The sequence below is a fragment of the Somniosus microcephalus genome, chromosome 4, assembly GCF_052327205.1.
Source record: "Somniosus microcephalus isolate GS21.2 chromosome 4, FLI_Smic_1.0, whole genome shotgun sequence".
Classification (NCBI taxonomy): domain Eukaryota; kingdom Metazoa; phylum Chordata; class Chondrichthyes; order Squaliformes; family Somniosidae; genus Somniosus; species Somniosus microcephalus.
This window is the reverse complement of record NC_140990.1, coordinates 224,333,908-224,348,676: the sequence shown is the minus strand read 5'-3', so window position 1 is coordinate 224,348,676 and position 14,769 is coordinate 224,333,908. Positions and strand designations below refer to the sequence as shown.

The window sequence follows — 14,769 nt, the reverse complement described above, 5'->3', positions numbered from 1 at the left end:
ATTTTACATATAGAGCCAATACTTTGCTTGCTACTGTTTATTGAATAGTTACTTCTGTTTCCAGGTGAGCTCTTTCTACTAAAATCCTCATTAATGTGAAAGTTCAGTTTTTCTCTAAATTGTGTATTGGTTGCTCAAAGGTCATCTCACTTAGGGGTGATGAGTGAACGGGACTTGGTGCGAGTGAGGACACTTAAGGGGTATAAATCATATCACAGTTCTATGTAGTATATTGTTCTTCACAGCAGCATTTCTATTAAATATACAAGTACCATATTTTTACAATTTTCCACACAACAATGGCTTATGACACAGTAATTAACAATTTATTTATAAAATTCCAGTGGAAACAGGACAAAAAGTTAAAACTCAAACTATTTAATATATCCAAACCCTGCAAATAGCTCAGATACCATCTATTATGATATATATCTGCATTTCTGACACTCACTAGAATGTACCGCCAACATTCAGATCGCTCGAACTATTCGAACGCACTCCTGGCTGGCCTCCCACATTCTACCCTACATAAACTTGAGGTTATCCAAAACTCTGCTGCCCGTGTCCTCACTCGCACCAAGTCCCGTTCATCCATCACCGCTGTGCTCGCTGACCTACACTGGCTCCCAGTTAAGCAATGTCTCCATTTTAACATTTTCATCCTGGTTTTCAAATCGCTCCATGGCCTCGCTGCTCCCTTTCTCTGCAACCTCCTCCAGCCGCACAATCCTCCGAGATATCTGCGCTCCTCTAATTCTGGCCTCTTGAGCATCCCCGATTTTAATCCCTCCACCACTGGTGGCCGTGCCTTCAACCAATAAGGCCCATAGTTCTGGAATTCCCTCCCTAAACCTCGCCACCTCTCTTTCCTCATTTAAGATGCTCCTTAAACCTACCTCTGTGTCTGCCCCAATATCTCCTATGTGGTTCAGTATCAAATGTTGTTTTATAACGCTTCTATGAAGCACCTTTGGACATTTTCCCATGTTAAAGGCACTATATAAATACAAAGTTATTGTTGTTATTGAATTTAACACATCACTCTGCAGAGCACAATATATTCTCCATGTACCAAACCTGAACTTTTGGTTTTGACATGTTCTACACAAATCCTTCAAAATACTGTACCTCTCCATTTGAGCTACAGTAAGGGAAGGATTACAAGGGAAAAGGAAACCTGAGTTGGGATGAAGCTTTGAATTTTATTTTAAACAATCCAAGACAGTCAGTATTTTTCACTGAAAAAGCCAAAAGCCTTTCCCAAAACACAATCTGGATTCCTTAACAATCCACTTATTTCCAATACAGACCATGAGAATATGATCTTTTTCTTAAGAAAGAAGTATTTTGTTTAAGTTAATTTGAAAATCTTAGCAGGGGTTGCAACAGTTCCAAAACTATAAATAAGTACACACTTCTTGTGATAAGTAGTGTTTGCACTGCGAAAGGCATTCTAACCATCAGGACAGTTTGAATAAATTATAAAAACTTTATAACACACTGTTGAGGCAATAGAGCTAGATTATCATTGTTACCCCACCACCCCCAAAATAGGCTAGATGATGATCACTGGATGAACCCACCACTCAATTCACTTTGCTTGTGTCACCTTCATTCTGGTTCCTCATATCGCCTGACTCAGTGATTGCTCCAATCCAGGAGAGAAAAAGACTTTCATTTATATGGCGCCTTTCACGACCACCAGACGTCCCAAAGTGCTTTACAGCCAATGAAGTACTTTTTGAAGTGTAGTCACTGTTATAATGTAGGAAACGCGGCAGCCAATCTGCGGTCAGCAAGCTCCCAGAAACAGCAATGTGATAATGACCAGATAATCTGTTCTTGTTATTTTGATTGAGGGATAAATATTGGTCAGGACACTGGGGATAACTCCCCTGCTCTTCTACAAAACAGTGCCATGGGATCTTTTACGTCCACCTGGGAGAGTAGACGGGGCTTCGGTTTACCGTCTCATCTGAAAGACGGCACCTCCGACAGTGCAGCACTCCCTCAACACTGCACTGGAGTGTCAGCCTAGATTTTTGTGCTCAAGTCTCTGCAGTGGGACTTGAAGCCACAACCGTCTGACACAGAGGCGAGGGTGCTACCAACTGAGCCACTGGCTGACACAAATAAAACTTAGCAGAACAGTTTCTACCCACATTAAACCGTTTCTTCTCTGTTCAGATCCTGACATATGTACTTGCATTTTTAAATGTTTATTATTTCAGATTTCCACGTTTTCTGGCCCCCTCTCACTTTTTAATCCCATGATGTCCTTAATACTGCACTACTAATATATTAAAAAAATTACCAAAACAAACAAAAAAAAACCCATGTACTCCCACAAGTTGATTGTGAAGAGCTGGTCCTGAAGGCGAGCCGACTCTCTAAATGACAAAGGCTGAGTCAAACGATCCCACTATTAACCATCACTGCTGCTACTTTTGTCTGATCACTGCAGCGCTGTTACCTGGTCGGCTCAATACACACACCCACCTGTACTGCAGGGGAGGACACCACCAGCCCGGACCAGATTAATGAGTTAAGCTCGATGTCGGGGGGGAAAAAAGCAACACGCCGAGCGTCGGATCAAACTGGAGGAATGAAACTCAAGCTGCAAGCCAGCCGCTTAAAGTGAATGCGGAAGGAAGTGTCGGGGAAACCCCGCCCTGCCTCCACACAGAAACAACGTTCGCCTGATTGACGTGTCATTCCACCAACCGCCGGCCCGCACTCGCAGACGAGCCAATGGGCGCGCGGCTGAGGCGGGGCGGGGGCGGGGCTGGGACGGCGGCGCGCGGTGACGGCAGCGCTGCCCGCTGTTGCGGCGCTGGCACTCCCTCCCTCCTGGCGGAGGGTCGCTGCAAGTAAGCCGACAGGCGGAGGGAGGCTGCGGGAAGGGCGCCACGTGGTTTCCGAGAAGTTACAAAACAAGAACTGAGGTACAAGTGGCAGGAAAGCGAGAATCGAAAGTAACGCGGCGCAAGACTGCAGGAGGCGGGGAGGAGCAAGCTTTGGTCAGTGTCGACGGCTGCACCTATTACCGATCGGAAAATGCACAGCGGGGTCAAGTGCGTAGAGCTTATGCCCAAAAAAAGAATTATCCCTCACCATCAATATTTATTGTTGTGACTTCCTGCTATTCTGTATTTTTTGTACATTTTTTTTGCCTGCAGATTTACTGAAAGATGAAATAAAAAGTTAAAAGGAATAATTGGAGACCTATATATGGCGGTGGTGTAAAGCTTGCACCCTCGTACCAACCGTCCTGTGCGTTAATATCTTTTTTAATTGACCTATAAAGGGTGAGACAGCAAAATACAGCAGATATTGGAAATCCGAAACAACAACAGAAAATGCTGGAAAAACTCAGCAGGTCAGGCAACATCCGGGGAGAGAAATTTGAGTTGACGTTTCAGGTCGAACCCTTCTTCAAAACTGGAAAGAAAATAAAATAGATCGAAGGCAGGGCTGCGATAGGACAAAAGTGAAAGAGACAAAAGCAGTAGAAGAGACAATAAAAAGGTATTCGAAGCCAGACGAGATGGTAATAGGCTGAGATTAGGTGTGAAGTGTACTGGCAGGGCAAGAGATAGCTCCCACAAAACTGGTTTTTAGAGCCTGGATGGCTTTGGCTACCAATGCTGCTGGTGACATCAGCCCACTCTACCGCCATCCAGTACGTCCCTGACTCTGGTTACCTTTGCAGCCAGGGCCCTCTTCTCCGTCAGCAACGTCTCCCCAAATCCAACCCCGTGGAGGTGTGGATTCCGAAGCAGTGGCTCCATCAGGATGGCCATTTTCAGGCAGCTCCTGCAAGTAACTGTGTGTTGATGCATTTTCCAATAAATGGAATTCGCCGTTTCTCAGTATACTATCTCCAAAACAACTCTGTACATTTAAATTATTAGCATTGAGTATGGTTGATTTATTATTAAAGGAATTCAGACTCCATAGTCGGTGAATTTTAGGTTGCCGTTATACTGATATCCGTAGAATGCGACTGTCAAGTTTTCGGATTGTTCTGCAGAAAGCACTTAAGAAAGAGTTCCATTAAATGTTGGGTGTTAAAAGCAAAGTGTATTCAAAACATTTATAATAAAAAAAACACACTGAGACAAACTTGGTTAAAATGCTAATGGCTAGTTATTGAAGTTGTATTTCCCCCCAAAAAGTAGACAATAAGCAATTTATTTGCCTGAAATAAAAACAAAATGCTGGAGATACTCAGCAGGTCAGGCAGCATCTGTGAAGAGAGAAAGAGAGTTAACGTTTCAGGTCGATGACCTTTTGTCAGAACTTTATTTGCCTGTCTCAGTAACCAATAAATATTTCATACTCATGTTGGGGATCCCTGATCCCAGGCGTTTGGCAGTCATTGTCTTGCATATGTTTGTTTCTGTAGGATTTCCACGTTTTAAAATCTTTATATTGGAAAGGATGAATTTAAGACATGGTTTAAGGGGAACAACCTTAGCTATGTAGTATTTATATTAAAATAATCAGCTTTATAATTATTAATCTGAAAAAAATTCTCCTAGTTTATGATACAATGCCTATTGCAAATGTAATATATATGTCTCATTTGAAGATTATCTAACTATCTGATCCTCTGTACTATTCTGGATATCTGGGGTCTGGATCCTCTCCAAGCTGGGAAGATTGGAAATGGACACACCTGAGGGGAGGGCGAGGTGATGAAGGAGTTGAAGATAGCAGGAGAGCGAGTGAGGAGAAGAGCCCTTGGGGAATGAGGCAGAGTACAAGATAATGAATGGGATGGTCCATGAAATAATGCACAATGAGAGACAGTGGGGAGCAGAACATAGTAGGAAGACGAATACAGAACTTTAAAATTAAAAACGGTGGACTCTTAGAGAGCAATGTTGTCCATTACATTAGTCACTAGCCACATGTGGCTAACTGAGAATCCAACTGTGGCTAATGCCACAGAAAAAAGTGGAAGGAGAATAAATATCAAGTATTGACTTCAGATAGGCCAACCCTCTGCCAAAAAATCCATTCCTGTTTTTGTGGTAATTTCATGGAAGGTGGAAAATTATCAGCCATAATTGTTGATGAAAGCAGCACCTGATGAATGTATAAGGAACATTTCTGCTGTTCAATACACAGTTGTAAATTCTGTATAAAAAGAATATGTTTATGTTAATAGTTAACAGCAGAAATCTCCCCATGGAGTGATACTTGACAATTGTTTTTGAGCAATTTGTATAACATTTTTTTATTTCTCAGTAATTGAAATTTCCGTTTAACCAAAATAGATTTTGTAACATGATAAAGACTTAAACATAAGAATTAGGAGCAGGAGTAGGTCATACAGCCCCTTGAGCCTGCTCCGCCATTCAATACGAGTTCATGGCTAATCTTTGACCTCAACTCCACTTTCCTGCCCGATCTCCATATCTCTGCCCGAGTCCAAAAATCTATCTCAGCCTTGAATATATTCAACAATTCAGCATTCATAGCCCTTTGGGATAGAGAATTCCAAAGATTTACAACCCGCTGAGTGAAGAAATTCCTCCTCCTCAGTCTTAAATGGCCGACCCCTTATCCTGAGACTATGACCCCTAGTTCTAGACTCTCCAGCCAGGGGAAACATTCTCTCTCAACATCTACACTATCAAACCCCCTCAGAATCTTTTATGTTTCAATGAGATCACCTCTCATTCTTCTAAACTCCAGAGAGTATGGGCCCAATCTACTCAATCTCTCCTAGTAGCACAACCCGCTCATCCCAGGGATCAATCTAGTGAAACTTCATTGCACCGCCTCTAAGGCAAGTATATCCTTTCTCAGATAAGGACACCAAAACTGTGCACAGTACTCCAGGTGTGGTCTCACCAAAGCCTGTACAATTGTAGCAAGACTTCCTTACTCTTGTACTCCAACCCCCTTGCAATAAAGGCCAACCTGCCATTTGCCTTTCCAATTGCTTGCTGCACCTACATGCTAACTCTCTGGGCTGGATTTTGTCAGCCCTGAGGAGGCGGGTATGGAGGCGGGACTGCCGGTAAAGTTGCAGAATTTGGGGGCGGGTGGCAAACTCGCCTCCATCCCACATCCGTGCACTCTTGCCAGGAGGCGGGAAGCTGTCCTGCCCCGGGTCCCGTCTCCTTGAGGCGGGAAAGGGATTAAAGCCTATTAACAGGTAGAAAACAGTATTATACCCAGTTTTCGTTTCGATGTGTAGGCTTCCCAACCTCGGGGAACCCCACCAGGTTGGAGGAGCCATGTAGGAGGTCTGCGGGGTCTGAAAGTGTAATGTAGAGGTGAGTGATGGTTGCAAGTGTGGAATGGTAAGTATGTAAGGCGAGTGTAAAGTGTTAGAAAATGTTCACTTACCTTTCATTCTGCCTTCAGCCGCTGTGGAGCTGGAGTCCTAACATCTCCATTGTAGATATCACAGACTGGCTGTTGGATCCTCTGATCCAACAGCCAGGTGATTTCTGCAAAGTTGAAAGGTTTGATGAGTCCTGAACACAGGATCTTATCAAACTACACAGTATGATATTGTTGCTATCACAGAGACATGCTTGAGGGAAGGGCAGGACTGGCAGCTCAATATTCCCGGGTATAGAATCTTCAGGCGAGACAGAGGGGGGTGTAAAAGAGGAGCGGGTGTCGCAATATTAATCAAGGAGTCAATTACTGCTGTAAGGAGGGATGATATCAGGTTCCTCTAATGAGGCCATATGGGTAGAACTTAAAAACAAAAAGGGGGCAAGCACTTTGCTGGGAGTGTACTATAGGCCCCCAAACAGTCAGGGGGAGATAGAGGAACAGATATGTAGGCAAATCTCAGAGAAGTATAGAAATAATAGTAGGGGATTTCAACTTCCCCAATATTAACTGGGATAGTCAGAGTGTGAGAGGCTTAGAGGGTGCGGAATTCTTAAAGTGCATCCAGGAGAGCTTTTTGAGCCAGCATGTAGAAAGTCTTACAAGAGAGGGGGCGGTACTGGACCTAATTCTAGGGAATGTAGCTGGGCAAGTGGTAGAAGTGTCAATAGGAGAGCATTCTGGTGACAGTGAACATAATTCGGTGAGATTTAAGGTAGTCATGGAAAAGGATAAAGATGGACCGGAAATAAAGGTCTTGGGGGAAGGCCGATTTTATTATGATAAGGCAGGATCTGGCCAAAGTGGACTGGGATCAGCTACTTGTAGGAAAATCCACATCAGAGCAGTGGGAGTCTTTCAGAAAGGAAATAGAGAGAGTACAACGCCAACATGTTCCCGTAAAGGTCAAGGGTGGGACCAACAAGCCCAGGGAACCCTGGATGTCAAGGGATATATAGGAATAGATTAGGAAAAAAAGGGAGGCTTTTGGCAGATACAAAGGACTAAAAACAGTGGAAGCCCTAGAGAAGTAGAGAAAGAGCAGGGGGGATACTTAAAAAAGAAATTAGGAGAGCGAAGAGGGGGCATGAAAAAACACTGGCGGGCAAAATAAACAAAAATCCCAAGGTGTTTTATAAGTATATTAAGGGCAAGAGGATAACCAGGGAAAGAGTTGGGCCCATTAGGGACCAAAGTGGCAATCTGTGTAGAGCCGGAAGATGTAGGTGAGGTTTTAAATGAATATTTTGCATCTTTGTTCACTATGGAGAAGGACGATGTAGGCATAGAAATCAGGCAGGGGGATTGTGATATACTTGAACAAATTAGTATTGAGAGGGAGGAGGTACTAGCGGTTTTAGTGGGCTTAAATGTGGATAAGTCCCCAGGCCCAGACGAGATGTATCCCAGGCTGCTGTGTGAGGCAAGGGTGGAGATTGCAGGGGCCACTCTGGCCACAGGGGAGGTGCCAGAGGACTGGAGAACAGCTAACATAGTACCATTATTCAAGAAGGGTAGTAGGGATAAACCAGGGAATTACAGGCCAGTGAGCCTAACATCAGTGGTAGGGAAATTATTGGAAAAAATTCCGAGGGACAGAATTAGTCTCCACTTGGAGAGGCAAGGATTAATCAAGGATAGTCAGCATGGGGAGATCATGTCTAACCAATTTGATTGAATTTTAAGAGGGGGTGACTAGGTGCGTGGATGAGGGTAGTGCAGTTGATGTAGTCTACATGGACTTCAGTAAGGCTTTTGACAAAGTCCCGCATGGGAGACTGGTCAAGAAGGTAAGAGCCCATGGGATCCAGGGCAATTTGGCACATTGGATCCAAAATTGGCTTAGTGGCAGGAGGCAGAGGGTGATGGTCGAAGGTTGTTTTTGTGACTGGAAGCCTGTGTCCAGTGATGTACCGCAGGGATCAGTGCTGGGTCCTTTGCTGTTTGTAGTGTACATTAATGATTTAGATATGAATGTAGGAGGTATGATCAGTAAGTTTGCAGATGACATGAAAATTGGAGTGGTAAATAGCGAGGAGGGAATCCTCAGGCTACAGGATGATATAGATGGGTTGGTTAGATGGGCAGAACAGTGGCAAATGGAATTTAACCCTGAAAAGTGTGAGGTGATGCATTTTGGGAGGACTAACAAGGCAAAGGAATACACAATGAATGGTAGGACCCTAGGAAGGACAGAGGATCAGAGGGACCTTAGTGCGCATGTACATAAATCCCTGAAGGCAGCAGGACAGGTAGATAAGGTGGTTTAAAAGGCATATGGGATACTTGCCTTCATTAGCCGAGGCATAGAATATAAGAGCAGGGAGGTTATGATGGAGCTGTACAAAATGCTAGTTAGGCCACAGCTGGAATACTGTGTGCAGTTCTGGTCACCACACTATAGGAAGGATGTGATTGCATTGGAGAGGGTGCAGAGGAGATTCACCAGGATGTTACCTGGGCTGGAGCGCTTCAGCCATGAAGAGAGACTGGACAGGCTGGGGTTGTTTTCCTTAGAGCAGAGAAGGCTGAGGGGGGACCTGATTGAGGTGTACAAAATTATGAGGGGCATAGATAGGGTAGATAGAAAGGAACTTTTCCCCTTAGAGGGATCAATAATGAGGGGGCATAGTCTCAAGATAAGGGGCAGGAGGTTTAGAGGGGATTTGAGGCAAAACTTTTTCACCCAGAGGGTGGTTGGAATCTGGAACTCACTGCCTGAAAGGGTGGTAGAGGCAGGAACCCTCACAACATTCAAGAAGCATTTAGATGAGCACTTGAAACGCCATAGCATACAAGGCTACGGACCAAGTGCTGGGAAATGGGATTAGAATAGACAGGGCTTGATGGCTGGCGCGGACACGATGGGCTGAAAGGCCTCTTTCTGTGCTGTATAACTCTATGACTCTATGCCTAATGTCAGTGTTTGACAGCTTCACAGAGCTATCAAATGCTGACATTTCTTCTTTCAAAAAATCGTGACAGATGGCACGTCATACGTTGACGTGCTCTGTCACTGACTTCCCCCTAATTGGCCTGCTGAGGCCGCTGGGCGGGCTCAACAAGGTCAATCAGGGAAAATCTCGCTGGTTGGCCAGAAGCTGTTGGAGGTGTGATTGAAAGCTGGCAAGCAACAGTCCCGCCTCCAAAAGTTTCCAATTGACAAAATCCAGCCCTCTGTTTCCTGTACGAGGACACCTAACTCTCTCTGAACACCAACATTTAATAGTTTATCACCATTTAAAAAATTTCTGTTTTTGTATTCTTCCTACCAAAGTGAAAAACCTTACATTTCCCCACATTATACTTCATCTGCCATCTTATTGCCCACTCACTTAACCTGTCTATATCCTTTTGCAGGCTCTTTGTGTCCTCCTCATAGCTTACTTTTCCACCTAGCTTTGTATCATCAGCAAACTTGGATACATTACACTCATCCCTTCATCTAAGTCATTAATATAGATTGTAAATAGCTGAGGCCCAAACACTGATTCTTGCGGCACCCCACTCTTTACAGCCTGCCAACCTGAAAATGACCCATTTATCCTGACTCTCTATTTTCTGTCAGTTAGCCAATCCTCTATCCATGCTAATATATTATCCCCCAACCACATCAGTCCTTATCTTGCCTAACAACCTTATGTGGCACCTTATTGAATGCCTTTTTGAAATCCAAATATAGTACATCCACTGGTTCTCCTTTATTTACCCTGATAGTTACATCCTCAAAAAATGCAAAAAAATTAAGCACGATTTCCTTTCATAAAAACATATTGATTCTGCTTAATCATAATATGATTTTCTAAATGCCCTGTTACCACTTCCTTAACAATAGATTTCAACATTTTCCCGACAACTGGTGTCAGGCTAACTGGCCTGTTTACTCCGTCTTTTCTTGAATAGCGGGGTTACATTTGATATCTTCCAATCTGCTGGGACTGTTCTAGAATCTAGGGAATTTTGGAAGATCACAACCAATGCATCCACTATCTCTGCAGCCACCTCTTTTAGAACCCTAGGATGTAGGTCATCAGGTCCAGGGGAATTTAACCTTGGTACTTAACAAATCAGTATACTGTTCTTTATCAAATAAGATAAAAGCATAAAACTTAACTTTTTTCAAACTCCTGCAATGACATTCTGGTTAAAAATCCAAGCCAATTTGTATGGATTTGTTTAACAAGTACTCCTGCAGCTTGTTACTTCAGCATAAGTTACTTACACACTGCAAGAAATTAGTTTTAAAAATCAAGCCCAAGGATGTATGTGTATTGCGTTAGTGACAGGATCACATGTTGTTTGAGGTACATGCTGCTCATTATGCATAATTGTCATCATGCGTGCATATGCATCTTGGGATCCATACAGATCAGAGAGAATTTTCCATTTTCAGGTCGGAATGGAGGGAAAATTACTTTTACCAATTCACCAACTAATAGTGTCTCACTATTCTTTCTTGTATTGTTGGTTCTCTTCCACTTACTTTCCTCTTATTCTCCCTTCCCTCCCAGCTTTTCAGTGCCCTCTTGTATAGTTTCCTATCTCTCTTACACTCCATTCTCTCTGCTGGAGGTTTCCAGTTTCAATTTCTTTTCTGCTGTTAAATAAACAAAAGTGCAACTACAGTTCAAGTCACTTTGCATAACCAAAGATAAAACACCAGTGATTATTGAACAGATTAGACCAATATTTACACCTACTGAAACAGTTACTTGTGGTTTTAAGTCATCATACTTTCTTATATGTATTCAATATTTTTGATGTTTAATGACACTTATACTATAGCTGCTTTAATATTAGAAACAAAAACACAAACATTAGAAACATAAGCACTCTTGCCTGAGTCAGAAAGTTGTGGGTTCATGTCCCATTTCAGTTACTTGCATATATGATCTAGGCTAATACTTAAGGGCAGTATCGTGGAAGTGTTACATTATTGGAGGTGCTGCCTTTCAGATGAGGTGGTAAACTGGCACTCTACTTACCTATTCAGATGGTTGTAAAAAATCCAGGGACACTATTTGAAGAAGCAAGAGTTGTCCTGGGTAATATTTATCTTTCAACCAGCATCACCAAGACAGAATATCTGGTTATTTATCTCATTGCTGATTGAGAGAGCTTGCTGTGTGCAAATTGGATCCTTTGTTTATCTACATTACCTACTCTTTGTCTTCGGCCACCTAACCAATCTCCTAACCAGGTGAATAATTTGCCTTCAATTCCATGAGCTTTAATTTTAGCTAACAGTTTTCTCCATTAATGTTATGAGAAATTAATGAGGTGGCTAGTCTAACACTGGATAAACCAGCAGAAGGACTTTTGCATTTCAGTTTCCCTAATCAGGCATCTTTGTAGCCTGTTTGAGTAGGATTCACAAATAGAGCCAAATAATAGGCAGTTTGTGTTATGCTGATTAGTGCTGATTAGGAAAAGGATTGAGATTGTCTAATTTAAATAAACGATCCATGTGAACCTTCTTTACAAAAAGCAGCCATATATAAAGATAAAGAAGCTAGAATGGTCAGATACTTTAGGGCATGTTCCTTTAGACGATTAAAAATGGGTTTTTTTTTCTTTTTGTTTTTTTATTTTTCCTCCTTCTCCCTCTCCCTCCAGGCACCTCAGTTGTGTCTGGTTACGATTAAAAATGGTTTGTTTGCAGTCCAGCTCAAGCTACTTCTATTGGTCAGTGAGCTGGTAACTGGAGGGTTTAAATTTAAGATTGTTGCCAAAAGAACAAAGGGAGAGGTTAGGAGAAGTTATTTTTAAATTTGATACAGAATCCATAATTTTTAAAGGGAAATTAATACATATTTGAAAAGAATTTAAAAGGGTATGAGTTGAGGGCAGGGGAACAGTACTAAATGGATAGCTGTTTCAGACAGCCAGTGCAAATTCTGCAAATAATTATATTTAGCTTAACTGTGCCTTCTTGATAGGCTCTTGTTTGTTTTTCTTGAATTTTAATGATGTTCCAAATAAAAACTGATGTTCAATGAATTTACTCTGTTTATTTGGATTCCAATTTCCTTTGCATGATTTTGTCCCAATTCTTAACTCTAAAAATAAAAACTGAACTGTAAAATTCTGGGTTTTTAAAGCTACAATAAAAACGGACTTAATGATCATTACAAATCCTTTTTGGAACAAAATCATTTAATAGTTGATTCTTTAATTGACTTACAATTTCAGTAAATTTCATTTATTGCGCTATAAATGATCTAATATATTCTTATATAAAGTTATTCCATGTAGTCAACTGTGGATTATCATTTGAGAAATAGTTATCGTTACAAAAACAAACATTACTTACAATATCTTAACAGTAAGGTCCTGAAATTCCATGGGGTTTCTATCAGTTTCCTGCTGTAGCTGTGGTAGGAGACCGACAGAAACTCCAGGGAAACAGTGTAAAAGGCCATTATGGTGAAAGACTAGTAGAATCCTCACAGAACTTCAGGACCTGAATATCCACCATGATCCCAACTGCTGGCAAAACAAACTAGACTAAAAGGGTGTGTCCATATGAACTTTATAGTATACCTTATTAAATTAAAAATATCGGACAAAGTCAACATGGATTTACAAAAGGTAAATCGTGCTTGACTAATCTACTGGAATTTTTTGAGGATGTAACTGGTAAAATAGATAAGGGAGAACCAGTGGATGTGGTGTATTTGGACTTTCAAAAGGCTTTCGATAAGGTCCCGCATAAGAGATTAGCGTGTAAAGTTAAGGCACATGGGATTGGGGGCAAGGTATTGACTTGGATAGGGAACTGGTTGGCAGACAGAAAGCAAAGAGTTGGAATAAACGGCTCTTTTTCCGAGTGGCAGGCAGTGACTAGTGGGGTATTGCAGGGATCGGTCCTTGGACCCCAGCTATTCACAATATATATTAATGATCTGGACGAGGGAACTAGATGTAATATCTCATAGTTTGCAGATGACACAAAGCTGGGTGGGCATGTGTGCTGTGAAGAGGATGCCGAGAAACTCCAGTATGATTTGGACAAGTTGGGTGATTGGGCAGAAACATGGCAGATGCAATATGTGGTTAAATGCGAGGTTATCCACTTTGGTGTCAAAAACAGGAAGGCGGATTATTATCTGAATGGCAATAGATTGGGAGAAGGGGAAGTGCAATGACACCTGGGCGTCCTTGTGCACCAGTCGCTGAAGGTAAGCATGCAGGTGCAGCAGGCGGTTAAGGCGGCAAATGGTATGTTGGCCTTCGTAGCGAGAGGGTTTGAGTACAGGAACAAGGATGTCTTGCTGCAGTTGTACGGGGCCTTGGTGAGACCACATCTTCAGTATTGTGTGCAGTTTTGGTCACCTTATCTTGCCCTGGAAGGAGTGCAGCGAAGATTCACCAGGCTGATACCTGGGATGGCAGGAATGATGTATAAGGAGAGATTGGGTCGATTGGGCTTGTACTCGCTGGAGTTTAGAAGAATGAGAGGGGATCTCATTGAAACTTATAAAATTCTAACAGGACTAGACAGACTAGATGCTGGAAGGATGTTCCCGATGGCGGGGGAGTCCAGAACCAGGGGTCACAGTCTAAGGATAAGGGGTAAGCCATTTAGGACAGAGATGAGGAGGAATTTTTTCACCCAGAGAGTGGTGAACCTGTGGAATTCTCTACCAAAGAAGGCAGTAGAGGCCAATTCATTGAATGTATTCAAGAAGGAGTTGGATATATTTCTTAAGGCTAAAGGGATCAAGGGATATGGAGAGAAGGCTGGAACAGGGTACTGTATTTGGATGACTGAGCAGGCTCGAGGGGCCGAATGGCCGACTCCTGCTCCTATCTTCTATGTTTCTATATGTTATCTGGGTTTGATTTTCTCACACGCAGGTTAAGTTTCCACTTGACCAGAGAAGTAAAGCATTTTCTTAATATTTTCATTCCTTGACTAGTGCTTATTGGATTTACTGACATTGCTACTCTTTCAAAAAGTATTTTTTGTTGTTAGTATGGGTTTAGATTGTGTGCTTTATTATAAATTCACATGGAAATGCATGTGCCTATGCTATGGAGGGATAGATTTTGTTTTCATTATTATTGGGCCAAACTTTGCTGGAGCGAGACATCTCGCACCATGCCCAGTTAGTTAGACTTGTTCGTGCATGTATAGCTGTTAAACATTTTTGCCCATAAAGTTGCTGGAAGTGCGAGATGATAAGAGTGCAGCGAGGGCAACAGGACATCCGGTGAACAATGGGACAAACAGTATATCTCTTTAAGCAATGTGATTAAAGGATTGAGAAATAAAGAGGAAGGACTGTGAAGGAGGGTGAATTAGAGTAGGTTAATTCAATGTCAAATCAGGCACAGAAAAAGAAATAGAGGGACAGATTGGATTAAGAGAGAAAAAAAGACAAAACGGAAAAGTTAAGAAAA

General features: G+C 42.3%; 1 protein-coding gene across 2 annotated transcripts in view; it reads right to left on the bottom strand.

The window, feature by feature from the left end:
• LOC147120230 (signal transducer and activator of transcription 1-alpha/beta-like) overlaps nucleotides 1–11,367 on the bottom strand; it is a 133,971-nt gene extending 122,604 nt beyond the window's left edge. The window contains exon 1 of one of the 2 annotated variants that reach the window (XM_085985853.1): nucleotides 11,349–11,367. The gene's annotated coding sequence lies outside the window, so the exon portion shown is untranslated. Of the gene's footprint in view, nucleotides 1–2,499; nucleotides 2,632–11,348 lie in introns of those variants that run through there. The other variant, XM_085985851.1, reaches the window with a different exon arrangement.
• Between the last annotated feature and the right edge of the window lie 3,402 nt (nucleotides 11,368–14,769).